Source organism: Ursus maritimus, unplaced genomic scaffold (genome assembly GCF_017311325.1).
Source record: "Ursus maritimus isolate PB19 unplaced genomic scaffold, ASM1731132v1 scaffold_8, whole genome shotgun sequence".
Lineage (NCBI taxonomy): Eukaryota > Metazoa > Chordata > Mammalia > Carnivora > Ursidae > Ursus > Ursus maritimus.
Window position 1 is genome coordinate 73,970,760 of NW_024426996.1, and position 18,968 is coordinate 73,989,727.

Sequence of the window (18,968 nt, forward strand, 5' to 3'; positions counted from 1 at the left end):
AATAATGAATTGCACCATTAAGTAACCTATACAAACCTGGGGGGGGGGGAATGGAGAAAAAGAGAAATCTCCCTGAGAAATATTCCCAGAAGACTGATTTTAATCAAAGCCTGTGTGATTCAGAGAAAGAAGAAAGGAAGCCGTAGGAAAATGAGACCCATAAGGAGGCCTTGAGCGCAGTACCCCAAGGGTGGCGTGAAGGAAAGCATTTTTCAAGGATAGATTCTTTAGTATGGCGCGCCTGGTTGATCAGGTCATGTGGATGCTTTGTGAATTCACATCAAGGTAAAGTTAGCTTAGAGCCATGATTTATTTATTTATTTTTGCTTTCATGAGAGATTTGCTTCAGGGTGGATAAATAGAAGTTCTGGAGGGAATGTGTGATTCAGTAGCTTGCGAGACCAAGACCCCTTTCCTTCACGGTACGTATTCTTAGGTCAGATGTTCTGATTTCTAGCTTGTCAGATGTAGCCCAAGTGTTTGAATGGGGGGCGGTGCTTACATGGTACTTAATAGGGACAGGTTAAAGAAGGGGTGGCATTGTTACTATTCAAGTTGATGACCTGATCCTTTCTTCTCAATGATTCTTTTAGGAATAACCTAAATAGAGATTAAGGGAGCAGTGAAACAAGTTAGAGGGAGACTCTGGAAATAAAGCCAAAATCATCCAAGATACTCCTGCAGGGCTGGTCAAGGGCATAAGCAGTCAAGATGAAAAGGAACCGAGAGGAGGACCTTATGGAAACAGCCCTGTTACCCATCTTGGACTATTTTTTCCTGACATTTACCCAGTTTCCCTCCTTCCCCTAATAAAGTATAAAGAGTGTTTACTTGTGCATTCATCTGTTTATTCAACCAAAATTTATTGTCTTAGTCTGTATCCTCCACGAAGGTAACCCTGAGATAAAAATTGTATTTGGTGGGTGAAAGAAACTCCAGTAGAGAATTGGAGAAGGAAGGCAGAGAAGGGAAGGCGGTCACTGTTCATTATTAACCTGGAACCCTGGTGGGTGAGTGGGGCTAACACCCAGAAGGGAATCAGATCATTGTCAAGACTATTTTCTACCCGAAATTGAACATTGTATTGCTATCCTGCTGTCCATTTCAGAATGTGTCCAGCCACCTGTTTGATATTAGAGGTTTTCTTCAATGAAATCAAATTAAATGACAATATTATATCTCAATGATGCCGACATAGAGATGCTCCAAATTTTAATATGCTTATTATGAAATCCCCAAGAACCACATTAAAATCCAAACCATATTAAATCCTCTTGTAAGTTAAAGCCCAAAGATTTCAAAATACTAAAGAAATTAAAGCTCCAAATTAAATGTCACCCTTTTTAGCTAAAGTTACAGAGCAATCGAAGTCTTCTCCAGTTTCTTGCTTTGATTAGATTCAGTCAGAGGGTTAGGCTCCTGACGGTTGGACTGCCTCTTCCTGGAAGGGCAGTAGTTTCTTCACGGCAGCAGAACTTGTTTGCATTCAATGCCAAGTCTTACTTTTAAAGTCAAATGAGGCTTTACCGCATACAAAATTATTATGGTACTGAAGCCCTGATAACAAAATTTAAAGATAAGGTGATCTGCACACCCTAGAGCTAAATTATATTTGCAGAACACAGTATTTGGCATTGTTAAATACCTTTTCAAATAATTAGGAGTATTTGTGGGGACAGTAGAGGGAATTTTGGTTGTGTTTGTTTTGTTTTTCCCTTATCAGGGTGTTAGCCAGTCTATGTCAGGTTTCCAAAATTTATAAACTACACCCTTTAATTCAGTCTCAGAACTATCCCAATAAGAGGTTGATTTGGACAGAATGCATTTACCATACCTAAAAGCAGGAAGCAATCTATGCATACTGTTTCTTTTCTTCTAAGAGTTGAGAGAATATGGCCCTGCAAGACAACCACCTGTTTTTGTAAATAAAGTTTTATTAGGACACAGTCACATCCATTTATTTACATATTGTAGATGACTGCTCTCTGAGCCACAAAAATGGAGTTCAAGACTATAGAGAGAGACCTTATATTGTGGTAAGCCTGCAATGTTTATCACCTGGCCCTTCAACAACAACAACAAAAAGGTGTTCTGTCTTAATACCACTAAAAACCTTTTTGCTAAGTTTAGAAAATTGCCAAGTTGGGGGCCCAGGTCACAGGGTCAGAGCCCCAATCAGATGCTTCTTTCTCCCATTAAGATTATTTAAAACTTATCAATTTACATTTCCTTCCAGGTGTTGTGTTTCTAGAGTCTCCTTTCTTCATTATGCATTAACTCGGGCTATTGGTGAGTTAATAACCTCTACAGTCCATGATGGGCAGGCTTAGGCCATTGGGACAACTGCTGAGTGCGGAATAGCATAGTCCCATCACACGTGGATGGCAGCCAGAGACTCGCGTTGGGTAGATTCCTGTAGTTATGCTCCTGAAGCATGTGCCTTGAGCGGGGTAGCAAACAGCAGCTCTTCCAAATGCTCTTCAAGACACTGTCTGCCCTGTGTTTCTGGCAGCTCCAGCCCTCAAGGAGCGCTTCTTGCTGCATCTTTGCTTTTCCCTTCATCAGTGACTGTACCTCTCAACTTGTGTCTCCCCCTGCTGTTCTACTCCTTTACCATGGGCATTTATCTTGGTTCTTTCTTTCTCTAACACATGTAGGTCTAGTACTGTTTGTCATATCGGAACCTCTTCTCCTTTCTATTTCCCCTTTGCTTACTGCCCAGGGCATTTTTGTTTTCCCTGTATCTTTCAGTTAATGAGTTCTGAGTCTTGTAAATGCATCTGATGTTCAGATAGACCTTGTCCAGCAAGCTGGGTTAGATAATTCCACTAGAAGACTTTTTTTCGCATTTGATAAACAACTAACCCAGGTCAGGACAGTTTATTATCACCAGCAGTTTCCCGTTAATAACCTTCATCTTTGCTTCTAGTTCTCATGTCATAAATCTCCTAGGCCTAAGGATATATGTCCTATCTGCACACCTATAATACCAGAGCATCACCTTGAAGTCACCCCGTAATTCTTTGAGGATATCTGATCCTAATCCAAAATTATCCTTATACATCCCCACCTTACCCCAGATGTAGGGATGGAATCATGGGCAGCCAACCTAGTGCTGCTTACTAAAGCCTGCTGCTAATAATTTAAAATAATTTAAAAGCCTGCTGCCTATGACTATTCCTGGGAAGAAACAGGACTCAGGCTCCTATATCTTCTAAGACTGCAAGGCAACCTTTGCATTAAGGCAGGCTCCTGCAAAGTTCAAGGTCATTCTGTGGCAGCCACTCTAAAGACCTTACAATAGGGCAAGAATAGGAATAATTTTGTTTTAGCTAAAACGCCCTTATAGCAAAACTGACTACCTACTTAATCAAACTAGGATATTTTTCAAGGGAAGGGAAACTATTGTTATTTATGCAGGAGCATTAGGTATACACCAGACTGACCTGGAAAACAGGATGACTGGTTACTCTACTTGTAGTGGATGCTTTACAGGTCCAGGCCTTGGCTGGGTCCTAAGCCTTGGCTGAGTACTTGCATAGTATAATATAAAGCCCCGTGACTATAGTACCATCTCTGCCGAAGTAGCCTGATCCTGGTATAAGAAATCACCTTAGCGTTACCACCAGTACAGGCACATGAGAAAGGGGGCTGGGCCACAGCATAGCTGAAGGCTTTCCCCTAGACGTGCTTTATCTTTGATGCATGACCAAGAGCTACATAGGCTGTTAGGAGCGGTTCTTTTGAAGTGATGCACCAATGCATTCATTTCTTCAAGACAAAAGTTGGGAGAAAGACATTGAGATGAAGTTTAGGAGATGAGCACCAGCCACGTCAGTCCTGCGTCTTAAGGACAAGGACAACGACGGAACCATTTCTCAGCACCCAGGTGGGAAGACCTGGTCGTACACAATCTCACTGGCTCTTGTGTGGAAAACATATTGTGCTGGGGAAGTGGATGCAGGGAAGGTAGTTGGAAAGCTTTCATAGCTAGAAGGCCACCGCAGATCTACGGTCAAGGACGACGTGAGCTTGAACTAACGCAGCTGCAGGACACAGAAAGCAGGGCACACTCTTACGTCAGAGCTAAGTTAGGGGTAGGATTACAAAGAAAGGATAAGGAATTTTGTTAGATTTCTGGCTTAGTATCACCCACTGAGAGAAAATATAGGACGAAAATTGGGTTTTAGCAGAGGCTGTGAAAAGGAAAATGGAGAATAATTATAGAAAGAGGAAAAGATAGAGGAATACAGAAGAAATGCCTCTTACACTTTATGGTATTGCTAGGTTCTGCCCAACTTAACCCTGAGTTTGTAAATTTATTAAGTTTTACTAAGTGATTCTGCTGTGGAAAAAATAAGAATCAGACCGGCGAGAGACCAAGTGACACTCAGAGAAGTAGAACTCGGATTTATTTTGTGCTGGCAGACCCAGATGAGTTCCTGCTCCAAAGTCTGGGCCCTGGGCCACGGGGTTACAGAGCTTTTATAGGGGACCGCAGGCAGTCAGGCTCCGAGGGCTATGCTGACTGCTGGTAGGTGGGTTTAAACTGGGGAAGTTGGGGCTGCTTTAGGTGGGAACAGTAGTGCAGGGAGCCTGTGGCAGGAAGCCTGTTTACAGAAGCAGAAAGGGCTGGTTATCTCTTGCTCCCAGTAGGGCTTCTGGTTATCTCTGGCTTATTGTTAGTAACTTTCCATCTTCTGGGGCCTCCTGGCCTGTGCCTGCTCTGGTCTATTTTCCTCTTCAATTCTACCATCCAAAGTGAAACAAGGTAATTTCTTTTTCTGTGTATTCCTTCTCTGAACTGATTCATGAAGATGGGTTAAAACACATTTTTGAGAGCTGGGCTAAGATCAAGAAAAAAAGGGAAAAAACTGGTTTTGACCCTTGTTTGACTTTGGACTATTCCTCCAGCTGCCTGGTCTTGAGTTACTTTATTTGAAAAATGGGATAATCATACCTCTGTCAATGACATCATTACAAGATGAAAGGAAGTATTACATGTTACATATTCAGTATTATGCTTGGAGAAAGGTCAGAAGTTTCCAACTGGTGATTGTTGTTGTAAAGTGTTTGATCATTTATTTCCTGAAATACAAAACCAGAAGGATGGACATCAGAAAGAAGGAATTCTTTGAGCATTTATTTATTCAATTAAAATATTAAAATAATATCAATTAACATGAGGGACATATACTTCTGGTGGTGTTGGAGTAACTGGTACTAGACTTATCCTCTTCCCATAAGTGGCTAGAAAGCTGGACAAGATATATGAAACCACTGTTTTTAGACAATAGAAAACAGATATTGCTAGATTGTTTATCTTGAGAGAAAAAAACAAGGTGAATCGCCCTGGACTTCTGCCTGGATACCCCTTCAGGAATGTGGTAGAGGGACTAGAGGTCCAGTTAGTTACAAAGATAACACATAGAAGTTCTAAGAGGCTGAATCAGTTAGAATTTATGGCAGAAGTAGGAAGATCAGTAGGAGAAGAAAGGGAAGAAGAAACGCAGGGCGGTAATCAGAAGGGGGAATGAACCGTGAGAGACTATGGACTCTGGGAAACAAACTGAGGGCTTCAGAGGGCCGGGGGGTGGGGGATTGAGATAGGCTGGTGATGGGTATTAAGGAGGGCACGTATTGCATGGTGCACTGGGTGTTACACGCAAGTAATGAATCATGGAACTTTACATCAAAACTAGGGATGTACTGTATGGTGACTAACATAATAAAAAAATATTAATAATAAAAAAAGAATTTATGGCAGAGTACTATAAAAGCCGTGTGTGCGCGCACACGCGCGTGCACACACACACACACACACCCTTTAAAAATCCGCATAGGAATTTGCCAGCATCTTGTGGAACAATAAAGCATACTTGCACAGAATGTAATTTGAAAAGACCAGGGGAGGAACTGTCACAGGACTATCAGGTGAAGAATTACCAGAGATTGCAAAGGACTGGAAAATATTAGTGCTTCTAGGAGCCTGAGTGGAGAGATCTCATTGGGTACTGGAGGCATTCCTTAGAATCTTAAGAGGGTAACACTTCAGTAGTAAGGCTAAACAAGCCTAGAGGAAAAGCTGCTTAGAGCTGTCAAAACAAAGCTTGAAATCAAGGCTCCAAGGGTGAAGCTATCTCAGTGCAATGTAAATGCCTATGGAAACAAAGATTAGTGCTCTGCTGAGGGAGGTCAGCTCCTGATATTCAAAAACACATCATTCACAAGTGCTTCTCATCCAATCAGAAATGATTTCATGCAAATAAGCATAAAACTAGAACCGATAACCAGTCAATAAAAACAAATTCACAAATGACACAGCTGATGGAAATGTGCAAGGACTTCAAAGCAGGCCTTATAAATGCTATGGTGGACATAAATTAAAACAGACACATATTGGAGAAGGAAATGGAAGATATACAAATGAGCCAGATGGAAATTATAGAAATTGATGCCTACAGACATTGAAAGTATTATGAGAGACTACTATGACAAGAATTTGAGCAAATTAAGATGTTTAAGGTTTTTGAAGACACTAATTAACAAAATTGACATAGAAGATATTTTAAAAACCATAACAACCCTGTATCTATTAAAAAAAAAAAAAAACTTGAATGTGAAAACCATTTCACAATGAAAATCCCAGACCTAGATGGCTTCATTGGTGGATTATAGCAAATGTTTAAATTAGGAATAATACACAATTTTAAAAATAGAGGAGTGGGGAGAACTTCCCGAATCATTTAATGAGGCCTGCATTATTCTCACACCAACACTGGCAAAAATGTGATAAGAAAAGAATTTTGTGACTTAATATTTTTAATAAACATACATGCAAAAATCTTCACCAAATTGCTAACAAATCTTAACTTGGTGATATACAAAAAGGATAATACACTGTGCCTAAATGAGGGTTGTGCCAAGAATTTAGGTTATATGCTTTTAACATTCCAAAATGAGTCAATGTAATGCAACGATTTAATAGACTCAAGGAGGAAATTACATGATAATCTCAATAGATACAGGACTTTCCTATAATAAGTTCAGTATTTACTCATGAATAAACTACTCAGCAATCTAGCAATAGAAGGAAACTTACTAAAATTGATCAAGAGAATCTTTGGAAAACATACAGCTAACATGATACTTAAGAGTGAAAGACAGAATGCTTTCCCCCAAAGATTATGAAAAAAACAAAAAGGCTCCATCCTCATCTTTTTTATTCCACATTTCACTGGGGTGATTAGTGAATGTAATAAGTGAATTAATAAAGACAACAACAACAATAATCATACAGGCATTCAGAGTCAAAAGAAACAAGTAAAACTATCTTTTGGGGACTTTTTGTTTGTTCGTTTCACAGATGTTGTGATCCTGTATGAAGGAAATCCTGTGAAGTTTATTTTAGAAAGGAATTAAGATTTTAGATAAATTAGCAAGATTGTAGGATACAAGATCAACATACACAATCAACTCTATTTCTGCACACGATAAAAATCAACCAGAAATTGAAATAAAATAAACAATACCATTTGTCATAGCATCAAAAACATGAATTATTTATGGATACATCTGACAACCTATAGACTGAAATGTTGATGGGAGAAATTTAAAGAGTGAAATGAATCAAAAGATTTAATCGATATTTTAAAATACCAATTCTCCATAAATTATTCTATAGTTTCGATATAATCTTCATTAAAATTCCAGCAGGGCTTTTTGAAGAAATTAAGAAGCTGATTCAAAAATTCATATGAAAATGCCAGGAAACTAGAATACCTAAGACACAGTTTTGAAATAAAAAAGGACAAAGTTTGAGGACTTACACTACCTGATTTCAAGACTTACAAAACTATCATAATCCAGACAGTGTGCTCTGGGTAAATATACAAATAAATCAATGAAACAGAATAGGGAAGAAGAAATGGACCCATAAATAGATAGTTGACTTTTGACAAAGTTGCAAAGTTCACTCCATGGAGAACATAATCTTTTGAATGGATGGTACTAGAAAATTGGAATATTCCTATGGGAAAAAACAATAAGTTTGGATCTTTACTTTTCATCACATATTAAAATTAACATAATTGGATTATAGACCTAAATGTGAAACCTAAAGCCATAAAACTTCTTAAAAATACTTAGCATTGATATATATATATATATATATATGACCTTGACTTAGGCAGAGGTCTTTGTATATAACATCAAAAACGTGATTCACGTAAGAAAAAAAAAATTGATAAATTGAACTTTATCAAAATTAAAAATTCTACTCTTTAAGGGGCTCCTGGGTGGCTAAGTCAGTTAAGCATCTGCCTTCAGCTCAGGTCAAGATCCCAGGGTCCTCAGCAGGGAGTCTGCTTCTCCCTCTCCCACTGCCCCTCACCACCCCCTCTTACTATCCCTCTCTCTCAAATAAATAAATAAACTCTTTTAAAAAAATTCTACTCTTTAGGTGCACCTGGGTGGCACAGCGGTTAAGCGTCTGCTTTCGGCTCAGGGCGTGATCCTGGCATTATGGGATCGAGCCCCACATCAGGCTCTTCTGCTGTGAGCCTGCTTCTTCCTCTCCCACTCCCCCTGCTTGTGTTCCCTCTCTTGCTGGCTGTCTCTATCTCTTTCGAATAAATAAATAAAATCTTTAAAAAAAATAAAAAAAAAAATAAATAAAAATTCTACTCTTTAAAGACATTGTTAAAATGAAAAGACAAGTTATTTACCAATAGAAATAATTAGAAAATCACACGTTTGGGAAAGGACTTGAATTCAGAATATATAAAGAAATCTCAACAATCACTGTAAGCAAATAACCCAATAAACAAATGGGTAAATGGTCTAAAAAAACACTTCACCAAAGAATATATACAGAAGTATAGAGAGCAAAATGGAGTCTCTTAGGTCAAGCAGGAGCCTGTGTCAAGCAATGATGCAAGCAGTTCAGGGACTGCAGCTAGGGGTACTGCGGGCACCAACGTCAGCTGGCACCCCAGAACTGCCAAGGAGTAGAAGCCAAGGAGGTCTGTGAGGTGGGAACAGAAGGCAAGCTGAGGACAAAGCAGAAGCGGACACCCCACAACCCCCAGATGGGATGTATGTGACATTCCTCAGGCACTCCTGGCTGCCCTAAAGCTAAGGAAAGGAAAAACAAATAGTTCACTTATAGAGATCACAATCCTGCAAATCATGAGTCTCCCTCAGTTTGCAAATGTCTTAGCAATCTACAAGAACAAAGCGTTTCTATCAATAACCTAGCTTCCAGAAGGAAATGTAGATACAATTAAGTGTCCTTATAACCTGCAGTCCATTGACAGATACTTGAAGCAGACTGAGTGCAAGGTTCCAAACTTAATTGACAATGGCAAGGCCTCTGGTATCCTGGGAGTCTTTTTAACATATGAACGTTCTTTTGAAAGCCTCCGTTTTCCTTAAGGCCCCCAACCCCATAGTCTATAATCAGCCACCCCTCACAACCCTGGTGCAGCAGCTCATTCTGCCCATGGGTCCTGTCCCCGAGCTTTAATAAACCACCATTTTACACCAAAGACGTCTCAAGAATTCTTTCTTGATTGTCAGCTCTGGACCTCACCCCACCGAAAACCTCACCTATATTCCAAAACCCCATCAGTCTGCAGAGACCCAAAACTAATTAAATCCCTTTAAAAAAGGAAGGATTTTGGCAGGAAACTCTCAGACTACTCTTCAGACCTGATCCCTCTATGTCTGACCACTGAAAAAAGGCAACTTCACTGAAGGATCTGCCCAAAGGATCTCCAAACAGAACCGAGATCCTTCACTGCTTGAACATCAGAAGCAGCGAGTGCCGAGGGCTGACCCAGACCAGATCGAGGCCTTATCTCAGCTGTGTGCCCACAGACTGACTTTGCATTTGGTTTGCTAACTTCCTGCACCCTTCTGTTACCTTGTTTGTTATGTGGCTTGTCTTCTGTCCTGCGTTGTGCACTGCGTAAGAAGCCAAGTTTAATCACATGGTGAATTGTCATTGAGTTTGGAATCCTGAATCTGCTTTATAATTGTGATTTACCTTTGCTTTACGATTGAATAAAGCTGACATTGTGGAAAGACACAACTCGTGTGTGCGCCTTCATAGCACGCTCATGACAAGAAACAAGCAGGCATATGTACAAATACTCGACACCATTAGTCATGAAGGAAACAGATTAAAATCATACTGAGATAATTGTAGAAACCTATTAACACATCTAACATGAAAAAGTCTGACGGTGCCAGAGTGGCTCAGTCGGTTGAGTGTCTGACTCCTGACCTCAGCTCAGGTCTTGATCTAGGCAGGGATCTTGAATTCAGGTCCCATGTTGGGCTCCATGCTGGGCATGGAAACTACTTAAAAAAAAAAATTCTGATCACACCAAATTTTGGTGAGGATACAAAACAGATGGGCCTCTCATGATTTGTTGGTAGGAATATACAATGGCACACTCAATGTGGTTTTGAATGTTGGGGTTCAGAGCTGATGGCCAAGAAAAAATTTTTGAGATATCTTCCTTGCAAAAAGGTGGCTTTATTAAAGCAGGGGGGCAGAAAGAGCTGCACTGGAGTTTTGAGGAATGACTGATCCGTATACTTTGGAGTTGGGGGACATAATGACAAAGGGAGGTTTCCAAAAGGACTTTCATTGGCTAAAGAAGAGTCATAGGACCCTGGAGACCTAGCTATTGTCAAGCTAAGGTTGTTTTTCCCTCTAGCAAAGGATTCACCGTAAGACAGTTGGAGTTCCTGGAGGAATGTTATACTCTATCTCAAGTACTTGTCAACAGGCTGCAGGTTATAAGGAAATTTAACCTGATCTTCATTTCTTTCTGCCTTTGTTCCCCACATAACACTCACCTGTGCAAACAATGGCAGCTCCGCTAAAAGCTAAACGTATACTTACCCTATCGAAGAGGTGTTGGAATATAGGTGAGGTTCAGTGGGGTGGAGTCTGGAGCTGATGACCAAGAAAGAATTCTTGAGGCCTCTTTGGTGCAAAATGGTGGTTTATTAAAGCAAGGGGACAGGACCCCTGGGCAGAAAGAGCTGCTGCCCTGGGGTGGTGAAGGGTGGCTGATTATATACTATGGGGTTGGGGGAGGTAAGGAAAAAGGGAGGTTGAGAAAGTACTTTCATATGTTACAGAGAGCCCCCCCCCCCCATACCAGAGGCCTTGCCATTGTCAAGTTAAGGCTGTTTTTGCCTCTAGCAAGGCATTACATGAAGATAGTTGGGAACTTCCTGGAGGAACATTATACTCTGTCTGCTTCAAGCATCTATCAATGGGCTGCAGGTTATAAGGACACTTAATTGTATCTACATTTCCTTCTGGAAGCTAGGTTATTGATAGAAATGCTTTGTTCTTGTAGATTGCTAAGACATTTGCAAACTGAGGGAGACTCATGATTTGCAGGATTGTGATCTCTGTAAGTGAACTATTTGTTTTTCCTTTCCTCAGCTTTAGGGCAGCCAGGAGCGCCTGAGGAATGACACATACATCCCATCTGGGGGTTGTGGGGTGTCCGCTTCTGCTTTGTCCTCAGCTTGCCTTCTGTTCCCTCATCACTATGAACCAGATATTCCAATTTATGGAATGATTACCCAGCCACAGCTTTGGTGTTCTCTCCAGAACACACTTGCTCATTATTTGCAACATATCCATAGATAGGTTGAGAGTTTTCCAAATCTTCAAATTGTGGTTCCTCTCTGCATCATTACCTCTTTTGTGTTTCTTACTCTTCTCAAATTTTTTACTCTATTTTTAAAAAGATTTTATTTATTTACTTGAGAGAGAGAGTGCACGGGGGGGAGGGGGTTGGAGACAGAGGCAGAAGCACTGAGCATGGAGCCCCAATTCCGGGCTCAATCCCAAGATGCTGAGATCATGACCTAAGCTGATGTCAGACACTAAACCAACTGAGTCACGCAGGCGCCCCCTCACTCTTCTCGAATTTTACTGTAGCAGCAAGGAGAAACTTTGCTTCGAAATCTCCTCTGCTAAATATCCACGTTCATCACTTCAAATTTCTACTTTCCACAAAACAGCAGAACACAGTTTGGCCAAGTTTTTTGCCACCTTATATCAAGGATCATCTTTCCTTCAGTTTCCAAGAACATGTTCCTCATTTCCACCTGATAACTCAGGAGAATCCCCTCGAGTGTCCACATTCCTGCCAACAATCTCTTCAAGGCGATCTAGGCATTTTCTAAGGTGAACCTTGAAACCCTTCCTGCCTCTACCCATCACCTGTTCCAAAGTTACTCCCACCTTTTGGGGGGTTTGTTACAGCAGCACTACACTTTGCTGTGCCAGAATCTTTATTAGCGGATTTTCCAGAAGCCAACAGGATGTGTGTGTGTGTGTGTGTGTGTGTGTCTGTGTGTGTGTGTGCGTGTGTATAAAATTATTTATGTAGAGAGAGAGACAAATGGACAAAGGGACAGACTAGAGAGAGGTAGAGAGATATTTTAAGGAATTGGCTCCACATGATTGCGAAGCCTTGGTGAGTACAAAATCTGATACCGTGCATATTGTATTATATGCAAATTCACCTTAGTTAAGTCGATTTGATAATAACAATAATATCACTTACCTGCAGAATTATTTAAGTAACACATAACTGATGATGTCAGCTCAGTTTCTGACGTATATACAAGAACTCTTCATTTAATGATAGTTTAAAAAAAAAAACTACCCCGTGGGGTTTGTAAGTAAACCTGACTCCTTCGATTGGCTATCTTTTTAACTTATATTTTCTCCTTAGGCCTTTACATTCTTAAAGGAAAATCATTCTGTTTTCTCAGAACTCATGAGTTTAATCAACTCAAATTACGGGTGGCAAAATCACATGGAGTCTCGGCATTTTTAGATGGCAGATGAGAATTTTGTATTCTTGAATGCATTAAATCAAGCCAAGGGTCTGATATGATAAGCATTTGGGATTTCTTCTCTGAGATGGATTTTTTTTCCCCCAAAAAAAACTGATTGGTGCAAACCTGTCTCAGATTTAATGGTTAAAGCCTGATGTATGGAAGAGCTCACCACCTATGTGTTGTTGGGACAGGCTCCGCTTCCCCACCAAACTAAAGGGATAGAAATGATAAATGTCCGATGAATATTCATTGAATATGCCTTTTAAGAGCCAGTGTTTGTTTTACTTTGATTGAGAAACACAGCGCCATCTTCCCTGCTTTTGTTACAGTATAATTTTATCTAATTCAGTTGGAACATGTTGCTGTATCAGAAATGGTTCTCCTTTCAAAAAGTTTATAGTCTCAGTGGGACAAAGACAAAGCATGCTCATTTTCAGAATAGAAAGAAACCACAGAAAGTTTTATGTTATCAAGTAACAAAATAAGTACTAGGGAAAGCAATCTGAAGATGTTCAGGAACCAGAGATCTCATAGTGGGCGGCAGTGTCAGAATGTTTTTATAGTGAAGGGGACACAAATGTCACAAAACCCATGGTCAGATAATCAATTCAAGTATCTTAAAGGAGAGATGTCCTGCAAACAATAAATATTTTAAGTACAGTAGAACTCATTTGCACAGTTGTACTTCCAGGAAACCTGTAATTCATTTTCTAATATAGGAACCTTGGGGATATAATGGTCTTTGCAATTGTAAGAAGGATTGTGTATTAGGCTCTTATACAATTTGGGCAAGAAGTGATATTCTCATTTCTGCCCACAGCCCATCGATAAAATGCAGTCACAGTCCCGCCAAGGTGAAAAGAGGTTGGGAAATGCAGGTGAGCAGATAGAATGTGTGTTTAAGGAATAAACGTTCCTTTATTCTCTTCTTCTCATACAGAACACAGCCATCCCTTTCCCAGGGGAGGCAATTGAAGTTCCAAGTTTGAACCAATAAGCTCATCATAGTCAAAGTCTGGAATCCCTAAATATTGCAAAAGTGTGGTTGCATTAAGTCCAGATATTCTTCTTTTGGTCAAAAGAACTATGAACAAAAAGTCTATTTATCACCGGCCAGCCACCTAAGAGAACAGAGAAAGAATAACCATAGCAAATACTCCCATCAGGAAAGGTGATGGTCCTGAAAAATCCTTCAGTTCCATTAGTTAGACAGCGTGAGCTCTTTCCACCCTTGGTATGGACTTATTTCTTGAGAAGGTTATAATCGTGACCTTCGGAAAGATCTTCTTTACCTATGGTTCTCCACGGCCTTTAGCCCCATCTTCTTGTGCTCTTGTTTTCCATTATCTTCCTTGACTACATTTGAAGAGGGTATTAAGGAATATACTCTCCTTGATCTGTACTGCTTTTTTTCTGTTCCCTTCCTGCTCAAAGAATTCTTGAGTTTTAAGAATCATTCTTTATAAGAATTTTTAGTCCAAGTTTGTTAAGTCTTGCCAGTACAAATGTCTTTAAATAAAATAGTAGACTTGTTATGTTTTTGATTCTAGTCAAGTCCATGTTCCAGTAACCATTACCAGATTGTCCTTTTGAAGGAAAACTTCCAGGCTCTGCTATATTTTACTGATTTCCAACACTCTCTTCCTATTTCTTGCTTCTCTCTCTCCCTTTCTCTCTCCCTCTCCCTCACTTTCTCCCTCCCTCCCTCAACTGGCACTATAGTTTTTGTAAAATAACTATTTTTCGACCGACCTTAACCTGATTATTGCCTTAAGTGATTTTTAATCTAATAGAAAAATTAGAGTGGTCCGAATATCCTTAATCTGATTTTTGCCATCATACACTCAGCCACTTAAGAGATGTGGGATGTTATGTGACCTTATTTTAATTTTGCTTCAGAGTTGAGTTTATTGATTTTTATTTTACTTTACATTTTTAAAATTTAATCTATAATTACATACAATAAAATTTAAAGAGTATAGTTAGTTCACAGTTCTCTGAGTTTTGACAAGCATAAATGGGCGTGTAACCATCACAACAACCAAGGTATAGAATACTTCCCTCACATGCGTATGCACACACACACACACACACACACACACATTCTCATTCCTTTTTTCTTTGTCAGATTCTCCTCAATGCCCAGCTCCTAGAAATGACTGGCTCAGTCTCTGAATCAGTTGTGCTATTCCACAACGTCCTATAAAACAAATTATACAGCATATAGCCTTTTGAGACTGGCTCCTTTCATCCAGCATAGTGCATTGGAGATTTACGTGTTTTCTTGCCTGTATTCTTTTTTTTTTTCCTATTGCATGGGTAACCCACAGGTTTTTTTTTTTTTTTTTTTTTTTTTTTTTTTCCAATTCCTTCACCATGCCAGTTGAGTGACATTTGCTTTGTTTCTAGTTTGGGATGATTACGAATACATTTTCTATAAATATTTGTGTGCACATTTCTATACAAACAAAAGTTTTTATTTCATTTAGCTTCTACCTAAGAGTGGACTTGCTAGGTTGCGTGACAAGTGTTACCTTTAGGAAAGAACTGCCATATTGGTTCCCAAAGTGGCTGACCCATCTTGCGTCTGTATCGGCAATGTGTGAGAATTTTATTTGATGCAAAGCCTCACCACCATTTGGTATTGTCAGGTTTTTATTTCTGTTTTGTTCTGTGTTGCCATTCTAATAGGTTTTAGTAGTATCTTATTGTGGTTTTAATTTGCATTTTCCTAATGACTAATTATGTCAAACATATTTCCATGTACTTATTTGCCTTCCATCTGTTTTCTCTGTTGAAGTATCTGTTCACATCATTTACCCACTTCTTACTGGGTTGTTCGTTTCCTCATTATTGAGTTTTGCATACTGACTTAGTTAATATTTCCTCTTTCTTTGTTTCAAGATAGAACAGTAGAGTAAAAATTTTTCTTTTATCGGTTATCTTTTAACTGGAAATTTTTCTATTGTATGTTGGAAATGGGGCCAAAACCGTAAGCTTTATACGATCCCTATTGTACCCTCTGCCTTAGAGATAGAGCACACATTTTTAGAGGGACACATGAGAATCCACACAAGTAGATCAGACTTTTTATCCTTCCTCCAACTAAATATGATTCTGAGGAAGCTCTGGCCAACAGGATGTATGTGGATGTGATGAGGGCACCTTGTGGAATGCAGTTAAACCTTGAACAACATAGGGATTAAGTGTGTCAGTCCCTGCATAGTCAAAACTCCTTGTATTAACTTTTGACTCCCCCAAACTGAACTACTGTTTAGCCTACTGTTGACTGGAAGCCTTACTGACAACATAAATAGTAGATCAACTCATATTTTGCACGCAATCTGTGTTCTTACAATAAACTAGAGAAAAAAATGTTAAGAAAATCATAAGGAAGAGAAAATGCATTTACAATCCGGAACTGGATTTATTAAAAAATCAATGTATAAGTGAACCCATGAGGTTCAAAGCCATGCTATTCAAGGGTCAGCTGTATATCCTTAAAGAGAGAGCATGCCCTCTATTCTTTTCACCTTTACATTGGCTAAAAAGCAGTCTTAATGGATGGGACTCCCACATTAATGCTGGACCCTGAAGCTACCTTAACAACTGCAGCATCTAATGGTAGAACCACACAATAAAGGGGAATAGTCACCCTACTTTTGAATATTTACTTTCAGACCTTAATAAGGGATATATAATAGCTTGTTCTAACTAGTTTTTTGTTGGTTTGTTTGGCTTTTCTGTCCCTTGTAACTGAGCCTCATCCAAACCTAGAGGAGACCTCGAGACATCTAGATCTTACATTTCAAGGAATCTAGGATCTCCTCGAAGATACATAAAACATTATAGACCAGAAAGATAGAGAAGTAGCAGAAATAGTTTAAAGAAAATTCATTAATCAAATACTGAGATTTTTGAGGTTATCTATTTTTGAGGCGGTAATGTTAGAGGCTTTCTCTGAACACAAAGAATGAAAAATTAGTAGGGATAGTATGTACAAAAGTAAAGATAAAGGATAAAATGGTTTTTATTTTTTTTTATTGGCTGCATTATTTGGTTTAGTTATGCTTGAACACTTGGCCTACAGAGAAAATATTAGGTTTCTGAAACCTTAATGCTTATTAACAGGTTCAAGTGGAGAGGAAGGGGCATTTCCTGGCTCAAGGAAGGCCTGCACAGTGCACTGCTTTGGACAAAAATGTGGAAATAGCCATCAAGCCACCAATTCAGAGCTTCCATTATGTTGATAATGTGCACTCCTGCACGTCTACTCACCCCTACCATAGCCTCCATTAAAACTTTTCTTTGTTGACTCTTTCCGAATCTTGTTTTCATTATTTTTACATTCTGAATTCCCAGTGCTTGGTGACATCAGAGAAGACTTGAAACAGTATCTGCTCAATGAATGGAAATACACATGACTGTCATCTGGACCACCAGACCTGGCTATAGCCTTGGAATCCATCAGGTATCTGCTTAATATTTGTTCATCTTCTTTATGCATAAACCTCGGATGAGGTGGAACTCACCCCTACGTCTGGGCCAAGCACCCACAGCAGAGTCTTGTCTAACCTGCTCTGTAATCTTTACCTTGTCAGAGCTCAAGAGAGCAAAGGAGATTCTGACATAGGGTGTCCAAGTGCTAGGCAATGCGTGGCCAAAGGATTCACAGGGATGTTTTAACCGTGAAGGATTTAAGCTGCTATCCTGAGAGACAAAGACAGAAGCATATACCCCAAAAAATCTCTCTGTGACCATGAGGAGAACCAGCAGAATGTACTTTGGCCATGGAGAAGAAAATTCATTTAGACTGTGAATGAGGTCAGGAAAAGTGAAAGTAACAAGATTACTCTTGGGTACATCGTTCAAAGGCAGATACTGGAGCAACCTACATTCCAGGAAGGTGGACTAGACTGATCAGAGAGCAATCAAGGGCAGGAAATTATCCTATCTACCTTTTCTTTAGTTATTTTGTTATGTCAGCCATGTTTGTTCAAATGGTACAAGCCCATTCAAGAAAAGATGCAGATTTCTGTAGGCAAGAGCTTTGGATGCTCCTTTCTGGTTACCAGTCATATCTTTCTCTTTCTCTGTCTTGACTCTGAGCTCCTAGGTATAAGCCTACTGCTAGCACATTAAAAAAAAAAAAAAAGATTTTATGCATTTCTTTATTTGAGAGAAAAAGAGAGAGAGAGAGAAAGTGAAAGAGCACAAGCAGGGGAAGCTGCAAAGGGAGAGGGAGAAGCAGGCTCCCTGCTGAGGACCCTGGGATCATGACCTGAGCTAAAGGCAGATGCTTAACTGACTGAGCCACTCACGCACCCCACACTGCTAGCACTTTGAATATATTTTCCCAGCACCTGATTTTTTTCCATTATAAAAACATTTTTGGAGTGAGTTCATTCTCTGGCGCTTTTTTTTTTTTTTTTTTTTTTTTATGTCCGGCCCATGTTATAGTCCTTGCCACTTCAACAAAAACATCTCCTTGACCTTCAAATGCCAGCTCTGACATTTTTGCCTGATTCTGGCTTTTAGAGCTGTGAGGAGTTAATCCATCCCACCTAATGAGGAAGCACTCAGCCATACACTGACCCTCAGGTAGGTTAACCGTGCGGTATGTGTTCTCCCCTAGCTTCCAGAGTTTACCCAGTAGGATTAAACTCTAGTTAGTTGCACACAGTGAAGCTGGCTTGGTAGGGCACACTGGGAGTTTGCCTTCCCTTCCATTTTCCACATCCTTTTTTACCTACAGGTGTTTATTTCTTCAATTCCTAGATCAACAAATTACACTTGAAACTTTGCCTTAGACTCCACTTATAGGGGAACTCAGAATAAGATACTCATGTTAAACCGTCACTCTTTCCCAAAAAGCTTTAGATATTAACTCAAGCTGCTACTCATGTCTGGCCAGACCAGGTATTTGGACTATTCTGCATAAACATTGATATAGATAGACACGTAAGTCACAGAGAAAATATAAATGTATATAAAACATATGCATATATAGTACATACTTTTACATTATATATGTAAGTTTGGATTCAGCTCGTTCATGAAATTGTAAGTAGTTCAAAGTAGAA